Source organism: Oncorhynchus masou, chromosome 3 (assembly GCF_036934945.1).
Source record: "Oncorhynchus masou masou isolate Uvic2021 chromosome 3, UVic_Omas_1.1, whole genome shotgun sequence".
In the NCBI taxonomy this organism is placed as follows: domain Eukaryota; kingdom Metazoa; phylum Chordata; class Actinopteri; order Salmoniformes; family Salmonidae; genus Oncorhynchus; species Oncorhynchus masou.
The window spans coordinates 16,943,230-16,958,787 of record NC_088214.1 but is presented as its reverse complement, the minus strand read 5'-3'; positions in this window follow the sequence as shown (position 1 = coordinate 16,958,787).

Below are 15,558 nucleotides of genomic sequence, written 5' to 3'. Positions count from 1 at the left end.
TTAAACGCGCGCCAGTTTCTGACAAACAGCAGAGCTGGCGCGATGGATAATTGCGTTTGTGCTTCTTGCGCATCCCTATCCTCCGTCGTGCAAGAGGCTGCTGCTCCCTCGCCTCATTTGAGAGGTGCCATTTTTTCATTTCTCTGCGGCTCTGAGGCGCTTGACATTCCTGTCACGTGCTGCTGGTCTCCTCGAACCTGTTTTTCCTCTCCACAACATTGTTTTTGACAATGGCTTTTCCGTCAAAATAATTCAGCGGCAAGAATGAATAACTCCTCACTGAGAAAACATTGCCAGCCTTTAAAGGTGGTCGAACAGGTCTGGTCCATTCCGAGTCAGTCCTTGTCATTTTCAGAGGCAGGTTTGTAGGCACTTTTAGTGTGCTGCTCCCCCACTGCTGTGCGTGTTGTTCTGATGATGGTGATGGTGACAATGATAGCCCCAGAGGAACCCTGGTGCTCAGGGCAGTTTAAACCTTGTCATGACACCTGACTGTATAAATGTGGCATGTCTGTTTGTTTCATCGTCAGCAGCAGAGGTTCCTGGCCTCCCAGGCAAACAGACACGGGGTCAAGAGAAGCGCTGGTCTCTTGCCATGTTCAGTCCACGTACTCCTGTGTGGCGCTTGTTTTTATTGCCGAGTCCTTTATGGGTGGTCACTAGTTACCACTGCTACAAAGTCATAATTATGGCTTAAACCCCGCCTATTTCTACTATTTATCTTCTATCTCAGATTTTAAACCTAACCTTAACCACACTCCTAAACTTATGCCTAACCCTAACCTTAAATTAAGACCAAAAATAAAATGTTTTCATATTTTGTTTTTTTTATAATATAGCATACTTATACTTTGTGGCTGTGGTAACTAGTGACAACCTTTAATAATGGTGATCATCATGCCCTGTAGGACTGGGAGTGGATTGCTCCTCCTTGATTCTTGTTTTTTCAGGGTATCAAAAGGATTTTGAGTGCCTGCTGGTTTTAGTGCTTGGTATTGTTTGTATGAACTAACATTTGCAAAACTAACAAATGCAAAACTCTTTTTGTAATTTTATACATGGCAGTGTGGTGGAGGGAGCAAACACTGATAATATTCATGTATCCAACATCAAACGACCAGTTTATGACATACACAATTAAATGGAGTTCAATATAGATTCATCACATTATCGGCAGTACTTATGGAAATAGGCTAGCTCTCTGCCTGCCTGTCTGCCTGCCTGCCTGTCTGCCTGTCTGCCTGTGGGAAGGGAAGGGGGAAGTAAAGTACAGTGTTTTTGGAGGTTTGAAGTGTCTCAGAGGACTGCAGGGTTTTTGACATTCATCGGCAGGCCTCTGCAGGCCCAACTCAGCCAGGGCCAGACTCTGCACCGAGGCGTGAAGTTGTCTTTCTTCTCCCAGATTTCCATTGAATCTCCCCTGGGACGACCTAGGCCCATCGTCCACCTTCCCCTTTACCTCCTCAGGCCCATCCAGGCCCGGTCCGATCAATGCCGTCTTCCCCCTGGCCTGAACGCCCACCTGGTACATCGTGGGAAGGGGAGGTATTAATTAAACATCCCAGAGCTCGTTACTCAGGTCCAGACCCTCAGCTTCCTGCCTCTTTACTGAGTCTGCAATTGTAATTCAGGCTGGAAGTGAATGTGAGGGTAATGAGAGAGGATACGGAGACGAGGGGAGGACACCATTGACAGATGATCCGGAGGGATCCGGAGGGATGGCTGTAGCGGCTCAGACGTCCTGATTGACAGAGGTTCTTGTGCAGGGGTCAGCAACAGGTGGCCCATCAGTCTAAACCGGCCTGTAAAAGTAAAAAAAATCACTAGGAATTCAGAAAAAAAAGAAATCATAAAGGAAATCTGTTCAAGTATTCCCATGGCTAAAGAGACGATCTCATATGTCTCAATGTAATCAAGATATGAAATTATTGTTATTTTCAAGTATAATCTATTTTTGGGCTTAGTTGTAGTCAATTTTCAGTGTGCAAATTATTATAATTATGTTCCGGCCCCCCGACCATCAGCTCCGACAAAAATCGTCCCGTGGCTGAATCTAGTTACCTTCCCCTGTTCTGATGGTTTCCCCACTCACACAGAAACACATGTATGGTAATGTATGGCACCCTATTCCTTATATAGTGCACTACTTCTGGTCAAAAGTAGTGCACTATATAGGAATATGGTGCCATTTGCTACAGTCTATGACTCTTCTCCATCGCGGACAGGAGGAAACTTATAGAAGGACCAGGTCAGCAGATCATGGGAGCTTAGATTGCAGTATGAGTCACATTGACTCTGTGTCTGGACACTGTAATGATAGGAATAATGACAGTTACTACAAAGACTATTATGGAAATTATTGAAGAGGGTGATATAGATTATGAGACTGAGTGGGTATTGAATGGATTGTATAATGAATATGATCATTTATGATCATTTACAATGTGTGATTGTAGTAACCTGAGAATAGTAAGAGAGAATAAAATATTTCGCTCTCTCTTCTTGCTCTTTTCTCTCTGTCCTCTAATTCTCAGTCTTTATCTCTCTCTCTCTTCTTGCACTTTTCTGGCCCCTTTCTCTCTGTCCTCTAATTCTCAGTCTTAATCTCACCTCTCTCTCTCCCTCTCTCTCTGTTCTTGTCCTTTCCTGGGCCTTTGCTCTCGCTTCTTGTCTCTTCTCTTCCTTTTGACAGCTGGAGTGCCACAACCTCAAACAACCAGCAGTCTGGCCCTTCGATGGTATTCAGTCTCTGATGTTAAGCTCCCTCGTCAGCACTGCAGCAGAAAGCCGAACAAATATTTATCCGCTGTGTCTCCCCCCTCTCTCACTTTCCATTTCTGTCACAGTCCCCATATCCCTCTTATTCTCTATTCCCTCTCAGCTCTTTCTCTCTTTTTTTCTCTCTCCCATGCCCTCTCTGAATCCCAATCTCCATTTTCCTTCCCTCTCTATTTCCCTTGCCAATGCCTCTCTCAATCCCTCACCCCTCCTGTTCTCTATGTCCCTGTCCCTTCCTCCCCCCCTCTCTCAACTTCCCTTTCTCCTGTCTCTCCCCCCTCCCTTTTTCAACCTTTTCCCCCGCTCCTCTCTCTCACCTCCCCTCTCTCTCCACCCCCCTCTCCTCTCTCACCTCCCCTCTCTCTCCACCCCCTCTCTATCTCCTCTCTCAGGACAGATCTCCTCTCATTACATTGATGGTGGTGATGATTCAGTTCACTGGCTCTCTGTTCTCTTCTCTCCCCAGCGCCTCTCCAAGGCCTTTTTCAGCAGTCTACTCATGTAGCCCTTTTCTCTTCAAGGGCACAGTGGCAGCATGGCGCCGGGTTCTCTGCCCCTCTGCCCTGTGGATCAAACGTTGGCACCACATACCACTTGACCATTAAACCTAGTAAGCATTGCTACCTATCCACCTTCAATCTTATTCAATACTTTTAACTATGTGAACTATAACACATGCAATACATTAGACGGGATCCTTCTTGTTCCTCTATGATAATGTTGTGTCTTTAATCTCTTACATCTATTTCCCTCTTATTGTCATGCCATACATTTCTCTGTGTGAGGATTTATGTTGCCAATATCTCCAATGTCTTAACTGTGATCCTCATGGCTGCTCATTACCGATGTTACCTTGATCTAATGGCTTGTAAGGCTGGCCTTATGTGAGCCTTATTATGGTCCCTTGTTTCTGATCTTTACTGAGTAGAGTACTGCCTCTGCCTCTCTGCCTGGCTAGCTGCTGTCCCTCTCGCTCTATTGTTCTAAAGCACTGCCTTGTAAAGCTGCTCTGCTCGGGTATTTTTACTGCGGCTCCATGTTGTCAGTCTTTCACCAGCGTCGTTCCCTAACATGAAACATTAAAGACTTTTTCTCACTGTTCTCGTTTGCTGCTTTCATCTGCTTATCGGTTTACTGCAATCAGTTCCAGGACCTCTCGTATTACTCCCACAAAGACTCTTAGACACACACACACACACACACACACACACACACACACACACACACACACACACACACACACACACACACACACACACACACACACACACACACACACACACACACACACACACACACACACACACACACACACACACACACACACACCATCTGTTCTCGATCACTCTCCCTTCTCACACACACACAGTCTGGTTGATTGGTCGGATGAATTAATTAATTAATTGTTTAGTTTGTTTGTTTCACCTGAGTCTTGTAATGCCTAGCTCTGATCCGGCTGATGTAGCCTTGGCTTTCATCTCACTAATTGGCATATCTGAGCTCAGCTGGGATCCCACCAGAGGGCTGTGTGATTTTGCGAGGCAGGCAGGGCTCAGTCAGCGAGGAGTTAAATGCTGAGTGTGTTTAATGAAGGGTTAAAGCAGCAGATGAGAGAACAGGGCAGGAGGTCCTCATCTCTACACTTCTCCTTGTCCCTCTGCTCCGAGACAGCTAGGTATAGTTGGGCCACCCAGGGCAATGGGGGCAAGGTGGTGAGTGGGGTGGGAGGGGGGTTGTGTGGGAGGAGGGTTGTGTGGGGGGAGGGGGGTGATGTGGTGTGTGTGTGTAATGACAATACTGCTCTTGGGGGCAAGGATGTTATCCTTGTATCACTTTTGTAATGTTTTATTTGGTTAGGTCACAGTTACACAGGGTTTTAAATGGTTTTGTTCATTCCAAACGAATACAGCCGACCCTGTTCCCACGTTGACCTCTGACCCCTCCATCTCTCTCCATACCTCTATCCCTTCATCTCTCCATACTTCCTCCTAGAATAGGTCTGCTGTAGCCACACCTGAGGTCTCCGGTCCCACGCTGCTCTGTCCAGGTGTGTCCCTGGTAGCAGCTGTGACACACACACATACACACACATGCTTACACACACACACACACACACACACACACACACACACACACACACACACACACACACACACACACACACACACACACACACACACACACACACACACACACACACCAGACTATGTTATTTTTCTAAACATGCAGTACACCCACTTTCTGTTCTTTGTTCAATATTTCAACAACAACTACAGAATCAGAAAAGCATTTCTGTCCAATTATTTTTACATTTCTCCATCTCCTAGTTATTGTCTTGTTAAAAACTTCTTAGGGATCAAATCCCTTTAGCGGGATCAATTTGACAGCATCCGGTGAAATGGCAGAGAGCCAAATTCAAATTAAATTACTACAAATATTTAACATTCATGAAATCACAAGTGTAATACGTAGAAATAAAGTTTAACTTCTTGTTAATCCAGCCACCATGTCATATTTCAAAAAGGCTTTACGGCGAAAGCAAACCATGCGATTATCTGGACAGTGCCCCATCATACAAATGCATGACAAACATTTTTCAACCAGGGAAGTGCGACATGAAAGTCAGAAATAACGATATAATTCATGCCTTACCTTTGAAGATCTTCTTCTGTTGGCACTCGAAAATGTCCCAGAAACATCACAAATGGTCCTTTTGTTCGATAAATTGCTTCCTTATATCCCCAAAATGTCAATTTATTTGGCACGTTTGATTCAGAAGAACACCGGTTCCAACTCGCCCAACATGACTACCAATTATTTAAAAAGTTACCTGTAAACTTGGTACAAACATTTTAAACAACTTTCCTAGTCCAACTTTAGGTATCCTAAAACGTAAATAATCGATAAAATTTAAAACGGAATATACTGTGTTCAATAGCGGATTAAATCAAAGTGGAGCGAGTTCCAGGTTGCGCGCACCAAACAAAAGAGTCCACTTGGCTTGACACTGAACAGCCCTACTTCTTCATTTCTCAAAGGAAAAACATCAACCAATTTCTAAACTGTTGACAACTAGTGGAAGCAATAGGAACTGCAACCAGGTGCCTCATAAATCTAGTTTCCCATAGAAAACCAATAGAAAACACAGTTAACTCAACAAAAACAAAAACAGTACAGAGACAAAGTGGAGTTGCAATTTAACAACTCAGGTACGAGACGTATGTGGCAGGGTCTACAGACAATCATGGATTACAAAGGGAAAACAAGCCATGTCGCAGACACCGACATCTTGCTCCCGGACAAGCTAAACACTTTCTTTGCCCGCTTTGAGGATAATGCAGTGCCACTGTTGGTTCTCCATTGCCGACGCGAGTAAGACATTTAAGCGTGTTAACACTCGCAAGGCTGCAGGCCCAGACAGCAGCCCTAGCCGCGTCGTCAGAGCCTGCACAGACCAGCTGGCTGGAGTGTTACGGACATATTCAATCTCTCCCTATCCCAGTCTGCTGTCCCCACTTGCTTCAAGATGTCCACCATTGTTCCGGTACCCAAGCAAGCAAAGGTAACTGATCTAAATGACTATCGCCCCAGAGCACTCACTTCTGTCACCATTTAGTTTTTTGATAGGCTAGTTAAGAATCATATCACCACCTTACCTGACACCTTAGACCTTTCAATTTGCATTCCACCCCAATAGATCCACAGACAATGCAATCGCCATCTCACTGCAAACTGCCCTATCCCATCTGGACAAGATGAATACCTATGTTAGAATGCTGTTCATTGACTACAGCTCAGCCTTCAACACCATAGTACTATCCAAGCTCATATTTAAGCTTGGGCCCCTGGGTCTGTACTGGAGGTTGACGATTAATCGGAATGGCCGATTAATTAGGGCCGATTTCAAATTTTCATAACAATCGGAAATCTGTATTTTTGGACACCGTTTTTTTTACACCTTTATTTAATCTTTATTTAACTAGGCAAGTCAGTTAAAAACACATTCTTATTTTCAATAACGGCCTAGGAACGGTGGCTTAACTGCCTCATTCAGGGGAAAAATGACAGATTTTCACTTTGTCAGCTCGGGGGATTCAATCTTGCAACCTTACAGTTAACTAGTCCAACGCAATAACGACCTGCCTCTTGTTGCACTCCACAAGGAGCCTGTTACGCGAATGCAGGAAGCCAAGGTAAGTTGCTTCTTCTCCAACACTTTGTTTTTGCATTATTTAAACCAAATTGAGCATGTTTCATTATTTATTTGAGGCTAAATTGATTTTATTGATGTATTATATTAAGTTAAAATAAGTGTTCATTCAGTATTGTTGCAATTGTCATTATTACAAATAAAAATAAATAAAAATCTGCTGATTAATCGGTATCGGCTTTATTGGGCCTCCAATAATCAGTATCGGTATCAGCGTTGAAAAAAATCATAATCGATCGACCTCTAGTCTGTACCCCGCCCTCCACTACGCATATCCTCAACACAGGGGCCCCACAAAGGTGGGTACTCAGCCCCCTCTTGTACTCCATGTTAACCCATGACTGCATGGCCATGCACACCTCCAATTCAATCATCAAGTTTCCAGATGACACAACAGTAGTAGACCTGATTACCATCAATGATGAGACAACCTTCAGTGAGGAGGTGTGGGCCCTGGCAGAGTGGTGCCATGAAAATAACTTTTCCCTCAATGTCAACAAAATGAAGAGCTGATTGTAGACTTCAGGAGACAGCAGGGTGAGCATGCCCCCATCCACATCAACGGGGCCATAGTGGAGAAGCGGAAAAGCTTCAAGTTCCTCGGCGTACACATCGCTGACAATCTGAAATGATCCACCCACACAGACAGTGTGGCAAAGAAGGCAAAACAGCACCTTTTTCAACCTCAGGAGGCTGAAGAAATTTGGCTTGGCCACTAAGATCCTCACAAACTGCCAAACGCATCACCAGGGGCACACTGCCTGCCATTCTGGACAACTACAGCACCTGATGTCACAGGGAGGCCAAAAAGATAAAGTACATCAATCAACTGAGCCACGGCCTGTTCACCCCTCTATCATGTGGCTCAGTCGGTAGAGCATGGCGCTTGCAACGCCAAGCGTCGTGGGTTCGATTCTCGGTAGGGCCACCCGTATGTAAAAGTAGTGGCCCCAGCCGACTTGTAAGTCGCTTTGGACAAAAGCGTCTGCTAAATGGGATATATTATATTATCCAGAAGGTGAGGTCATTACAGGTGCATCAATGCTGGGACCGAGAGACTGAAAACAGCTTCTATCTAAAGGCCATAAGACTGTTAAATATTCACCACTAGCCAGCCTTCACCCAGTACTCTGCCCTGAACTGAGTCACTGTCACAAGCCGGCTACCAGCTGGTTACTCAACCTTGCACCTTTGAGGCTGCTGCCCTATGTACATAGGCATGGAATTATTGGTCACTTTAATAATGGAACACTGGTCACTTTAATAATGTTCACATACTGTTTTACTCATTTCATATGTATATACTGTATTCTAGTCTATACCATCCTATTCAACTATCAAATCAAAAAATCAAATCAAGTCAAATTATATTGGCCACATACACGTTCAGCAGACGTTATTGCGGATGTAGTGAAATGCTTGTGCTTCTAGCTCCGACAGTGCAGTAAAATCTAACAAGTAATATCTAACAGTTTCACAGCATATACACAAAATACACGTAAATCTAAGTAAGGAATGGATTAAGAATGTATATACATATACACTACCGTTCAAAAGTTTAGGGTCACTTAGAAATTTCCTTGTTTTTGAAGGAAAAGCAAAACAAAATTCCATTAAAATAACATCAAATTGATCAGAAATACAGTGTAGACATTGTTAATGTTGTAAATGACTATTTTAACTGGAAACGGCAGATTTTTTATGGAATATCTACATAGGCGTACCAAGGCCCATTATCAGCAACCATCACTCCTGTGATCCAATGGCACATTGTGTTAGCTAATCCAAGTTCATCATTTTAAAAGGCTAATTGATTATTAGAAAACCATTTTGCAATTATGTTAGCACAACTGAAAACTGTTGTGCTGATTAAATAAGCAATACAATGGGCTTTCTTTAGAATGGTTGAGTATCTGGAGCATCAGCATTTGGAGGTTCGATTACAGGCTCAAAATAGCCAGAAACAAAGACCTTTCTTCTGAAACTCGTCAGTCTATTCTTGTTCTGAGTAATGAAGGCTATTCCATGCGAGACATTGCCAAGAACTGAAGATCTCGTACAATGCTGTGTACTACTCCCTTCACAGAACAGTGCAAACGGACTCTAACCAGAATAGAAAGAGGAGTGGGAGGCCCTGGTGCAGAACTGAGCAAGAGGACAAGTACATTAGAGTGTCTTGTTTGAGAAGTAGACACCTCACAAGTCCTCAACTGGCAGCTTCATTAAATAGTACCCACAAAACACCAGTCTCAACGTCAACAGTAAAGAGGCAACTCCGGGATGCTGGACTTCTAGGCGAAGTTGCAAAGAAAAAGCCATATCTCAGACTGGCCAATAAAAAAAAAGATTAAGATGGGCAAAATAACACAGACACTGGACAGAGGAACTCTGCCTACAAGGCCAGCATCCAAATACAGTCCATAATGGCTAGACATCCCATCACATATCAAATCAAATCAAATCAAATGTATTTATATAGCCCTTCGTACATCAGCTGATATCTCAAAGTGCTGTACAGAAACCCAGCCTAAAACCCCAAACAGCAAGCAATGCAGGTGTAGAAGCACGGTGGCTAGGTAAAACTCCCCAGAAAGGCCAAAACCTAGGAAGAAACTTAGAGAGGAACCAGGCTACGTGGGGTGGCCAGTCCTCTTCTGGCTATGCCGGGTGGAGATTATAACAGAACATGTCCAAGATGTTCAAATGTTCATAAATGACCAGCATGGTCGAATAATAATAAGGCAGAACAGTTGAAACTGGAGCAGCAGCACAGCCAGGTGGACTGGGGACAGCAAGGAGTCATCATGTCAGGTAGTCCTGGGGCATTGTCCTAGGGCTCAGTCCTCCAAGAGAGAGATAGAAAGAGAGAAGGAGAGAATTAGAGAACGCACACTTAGATTCACACAGGACACCGAATAGGACAGGAGAAGTACTCCAGATATAACAAACTGACCCTAGCCCCTGACACATAAACTACTGCAGCATAAATACTGGAGGCTGAGACAGGAGGGGTCAGGAGACACTGTGGCCCCATCCGAGGACACCCCCAGACAGGGCCAAACAGGAAGAATATAACCCCACCCACTTTACCAAAGCACAGCCCCCACACCACTAGAGGGATATCTTCAACCACCAACTTACCATCCTGAGACAAGGCTGAGTATAGCCCACAAAGATCTCCGCCACGGCACAACCCAAGGGGGGGCGCCAACCCAGACAGGATGACCACATCAGTGAATCAACCCACTCAGGTGACGCACCCCTTCCAGGGACGGCATGAGAGAGCCCCAGTAAGCCAGTGACTCAGCCCTTGTAATAGGGTTAGAGGCAGAGAATCCCAGTGGAAAGAGGGGAACCGGCCAGGCAGAGACAGCAAGGGCGTTTCGTTGCTCCAGAGCCTTTCCGTTCACCTTCCCACTCCTGGGCCAGACTACACTCAATCATATGACCCACTGAAGAGTTTGCGAGTTTGCGTCTCTGACATGGGCAGGCAGACCGTTCCATAAAAATGGAGCTCTATAGGAGAAAGCCCTGCCTCCAACTGTTTGCTTAGAAATTCTAGGGACAATTAGGAGGCCTGCGTCTTGTGACCGTAGCGTACGTGTAGGTATGTATGGCAGGACCAATTCAGAGAGATAGGTAAGAGCAAGCCCATGTAATGCTTTGTAGGTTAGCAGTAAAACCTTGAAATCCGCCCTTGCTTTGACAGGAAGCCAGTGTACAGAGGCTAGCACTGGAGTAATATGATACATTTTTATGGTTCTAGTCAGGATTCTAACAGCCGTATTTAGCACTAACTGGAGTTTATTTAGTGCTTTATCCGGGTAGCCTGAAAGTAGAGCATTGCAGTAGTCTAACCTAGAAGTGACAAAAGCATGGATTAATTTTTCTGCATCATTTTGTACAGAAAGTTTCTGATTTTTGCAACGTTACGTAGATGGAAAAAAGCTGTCCTTGAAATGGTCTTGATATGTTCGTCAAAAGAGAGATCAGGGTCCAGAGTAACGCCGAGGTCCTTCACAGTTTTATTTGAGACGACTGTACAACCATTAAGATTAATTGTCAGATTCAACAGAAGATCTCTTTGTTTCTTGGGACCTAGGACAAGCATCTCTGTTTTGTCCGAGTTTAAAAGTAGAAAATTTGCAGCCATCCACTTCCTTATGTCTGAAACACATGCTTCTAGCAAGGGACATTTTGGGGCTTCACCATGTTTCATTGAAATGTACAGCTGTGTGTCATCCGCATAGCAGTGAAAGTTAACATTATGTTTTCAAATAACATCCCCAAGAGGTAAAATATATAGTGAAAACAATAGTGGTCCTAAAATGGAACCTTGAGGAACACCGAAATTTACAGTTGATTTGTCAGAGGACAAACCATTCACAGAGACAAACTGATATCTTTCCGACAGATAAGATCTAAACCAGGCCAGAACTTGTCCGTGTAGACCAATTTCGGTTTCCAATCTCTCCAAAAGAATGTGGTGATCGATGGTATCAAAAGCAGCACAAAAGCAGCACTGGTCATATCAGAGGGCCGAGTGTGTGTTTTTTTGCAAGTGCTATACTGTCTCTGGCTGCATGGAGAGTAATCCACGGAGACTCCTGTACCACAAAATGAGTAAGAAAACAATACAAAACCTGGCCAGATAATTTCAAGTCATCAGTCTCATGTCAAAGTCGAGTCCTGATTCTTGAGGCATCAAATTTGTGACTTGAGTCAGACTTGATCCAAGTCATGTGACTCAAGTCCACACCTCAAAACAAATCAAATAAATTGTAGACCTTACCATGAAATGCTTACTTACGAGCCCTTAACCAACAACGCAGAGTTTTTAAAAAGTAAGTAAGAAATATGTGCTAAATAAACAAAAGGACAAATTGTATCACAATAAAATAACAATAATGAGACTATATACAAGGGATACCGAGTCAATGTGCAGGGGTACAGGTTTGTCGAGGTAATAGATAATAAACAGAGTAGAAGAGAGAACAGTCTATGACTGGAGTCTGGTATAGAGGTGCTGGATGGCAGGTAGCTGATGTACTGGGCCGTACACACTCCCCTCTGGTTTTATAGTTATGTCTGTCTGTGTTTTGCATGTCTGTGTATTGATGTCTCTTCTTGTCTCTCTCTCTCTTGCTCTCTCTCTCTCTCTCTATCTCTCGTCTGCTGTCTGTCTGTCTGTCTGTCTGTCTGTCTGTCTCTCTCTCTCTCTCTCTCTCTCTCTCTCTCTCTCTCTGTCTGTCTGTCTCTCTCTCTGTCTCTCTGTCTCTCTGTCTCTCTGTCTCTCTGTCTATGTCCTCGTTGACTTTCACTGCATGTGTTGGAAATGATCAGTATCCTGTACCTCCCTTAACCTTGGGCTAATTGTGTGTGTATTTCTGTATCCGAGTGTGTGTGTGTGTGTGTGTGTGTGTGTGTGTGTGTGTGTGTGTGTGTGTGTGTGTGTGTGTCTATCCGTGTGTGTGTGTATGGCTGTATCCGAATGTATGTGTGTCTGTATCCGTGTGAGTGTCTGTTTGTTTGTGTGTGTGTGTCAAATCAAATCACAAAATGTGTGTACTTGCTCGTCTATGAGTGTATCTGGTGCCTTCTGCTCACCTGTCAGTCAGAGGCCTCTCAGTAGGCCTTTAGCTATCTATATAAGGAAAGTGACAGAGCCTCAAAGACAGAGATGAGCTAGGAGTCCACTAATTTTTGATTACAGCAAAATAACCCTGAGGTGTACCAGGGTATGGCCAAATACAGGCACATGCACAGTACACACACACCCACCCACATACACCTTGTAACAAGATAAACCAAGTTGGAGAAAGTAAATAACTCCAGACAGTGATGGAGGATTCTGTGTACAGGAGATCATGGATTTCTATTGTATGAAACACAGAGTTATGGGAAAAAAGAGATGGAGGTAGAGATAGAGGGAAAGAGAGAGGGAGCAGATGGGTCAGCCATCTGGTGGACGGTGGAAAAGAGAGGGAGATGAAAATAAGAGGGAGGGAGCGCTGGAGACAGGGGATAAGGGAGAGATGCATGGGAATTCTCTTTTTGTAGAAGTGTGAGTGTGTCAGTGTTTGCATAGTCAGAGGAGACTAAGGCATGAGTAAGCAGCCAAGTTCATAACACACACTGTTGTGTGCACTAACATAACACACACTCTTGAGTGCACTAACATAACACACTGTTGAGTGCACTAACATCCACAAACTGTTGAGTGCACTAACATCCACACACTGTTGAGTGCACTAACATAACACACACTGTTGACTTAGCCCAGCAGTTAATTCACTGAGATGAGAGAGAGAGATGAGGATGGATGAGCAGACAGACTAACATAACAACTAGTGGTAAAGCTAAAAAAAGATCATATCAAATATATTCGTAAAATGAATACCCCTTAAATTGCGCACTGTCCCTGTGGTGATGTGAGAGTGCATTAGTGAACTGATGCAACTGACAGAGAAATGTAGGTCTGGAGGACTACAAATCACTGACATGGTGGCACAATAAAGGAATGGTAAAAGGCAGGTTAGAAATGTACTTTGACGCCACACTTACTGTAGATGCCAGACCTGGTTTCAAATACTATTTCAGGTATTTCAATTTCTTATCAATGCATTTCAAAACAAGTATTCAGATAACCTTTCTTTGAAAAAAAAAATACATGTAGTTGAATAGTGGAATGTATTTAGAAATACACTTGGAAAGAACTTGAAAATGCTCAAATACATTTGCTCAACTACACTCCCATGCATTTAACCCAGGTATTTGAAAATAGTATTTGAAATAAGTATTTGAAATTTCAAAAACAATTTGGTCAACTATTATAAAAAGAACCATTCAAATACTCTGGGCTGTGGATTTTAATATACTCAAATACACAGAAAAAAAGTAATTAAAAACAAATACTCAAATACACATGTATTCGAACGCAGGTCTGGTACAGATAGTAGATAGTAGTAGTAGATAGTAGTCAAACCCCTTGACCTATTCCACAATTCAAAATTGATGAAAACATTTTTTTTCTCTCACCCATCTACACACAATACCCCATAATGACCAAATGAAAACATGTTTTAAGAAATCTTTAAAAAAAATCTGATTTACAATACAATCTGATTGTATTGTTTCTGTAAATCTGATTTACAGTACAATACTTCAGAAAGTATTCACACCCCTTGACTTTTTCTAGATTTTGTTATTGTACAGCCTGCATTTAAAATAATTCAATTGAGATTGTTTGTCACTGGCCTACACACAATACCCCTTTATGTCAAAGTTGAATTATGTTTTTGAAACGTTTACAAATTAATAAAAAATTAAAGTTGAAATGTCAATAAATATTCAACACCTTTGTTATTAAGGTAATCCTAAATAAGTTCAGGAGTAAAAATTTGCTTAACAAGTCACCCGCAAAACACCAGTCTCAATGTCAACAGTGAAGAGGCGACTCTGGGGTGCTGGCCTTCAAGACCAGTCCAGTGTCGGTGTTCTTTTGCTCATCTTAATATTTCTTAATATAATATTTTTCTTTGCAACTCTGCTGATCAATTTGATGTTATTTTAATGGACAAAAAATGTGCTTTTCTTTCAAAAACAAGGACATTTCTAATTGACCCCAAACTTTTGAACGGTAGTGTATATGTATATACATTCTTAATCCATTCCTTACTTAGATTTACGTGTATTTGGGGTATAAATTGTGAAACTGTTAGATATTACTTGTTTACATTTACTTTACTACATTCCTAAATAATAAGAAAATACTTTTTACATTTTGAATGCTTAGCAGGACAGGAAAATTGTCCAATTCACGCACACCTCTTATCTGGCAGACTCACTAAACACACATTCATCGTTTGTAAATGATGTCTGAGTGTTAGAGTGTGCCCGTGGCTATCTATAAATAAAAAGAAAATGGTGCCATCTGGTTTGCTTAATATTAGGAATTTGAAATTATTTATACATTTGATTACTTAAGTATATTTTAGCAATTACATTTACTTTTAATACTTAAGTATATTTAAAACCAAATACTTTGAGACTTTTACTCAAGAAGTATTTTACCGGGTGACTTTCACTTTCTATTAAGGTATCTATACTTTTACTCAAGTATGACAATTGGATTCTTTTTCCACCACTGAATACAAGTCAGATAATACTTTGCATGGACTCTGTGTGCAATAATAGTGTTTAACATGATTTGTGAATGACTACCTCATCTCTGTACCCCACACATACAATTGTCTAGGAGGTCTCTCAGTTGAGGAGTGAATTACAATTACAGATTCAACCACAAAGACTAGGGAGGTTTTCCAATTCCTCAATGCTTTGCAAAGAAGGGCACGTATTGGTAGATGGGGGAAGAAAAAAAATGAATATTGAATATTCCTTTGAGAATGGTGAAGTTATTAATTACCCTTTGGATGGTGTATCAATACACCCAGTCACAAATCAAATCAAATTGATTTATATAGCCCTCCGTACATCAGCTGATATCTCAAAGTGCTGTACAGAAACCCAGCCTAAAGCCGCAAACAGCAAGCACTGCAGGTGTAGAAGCA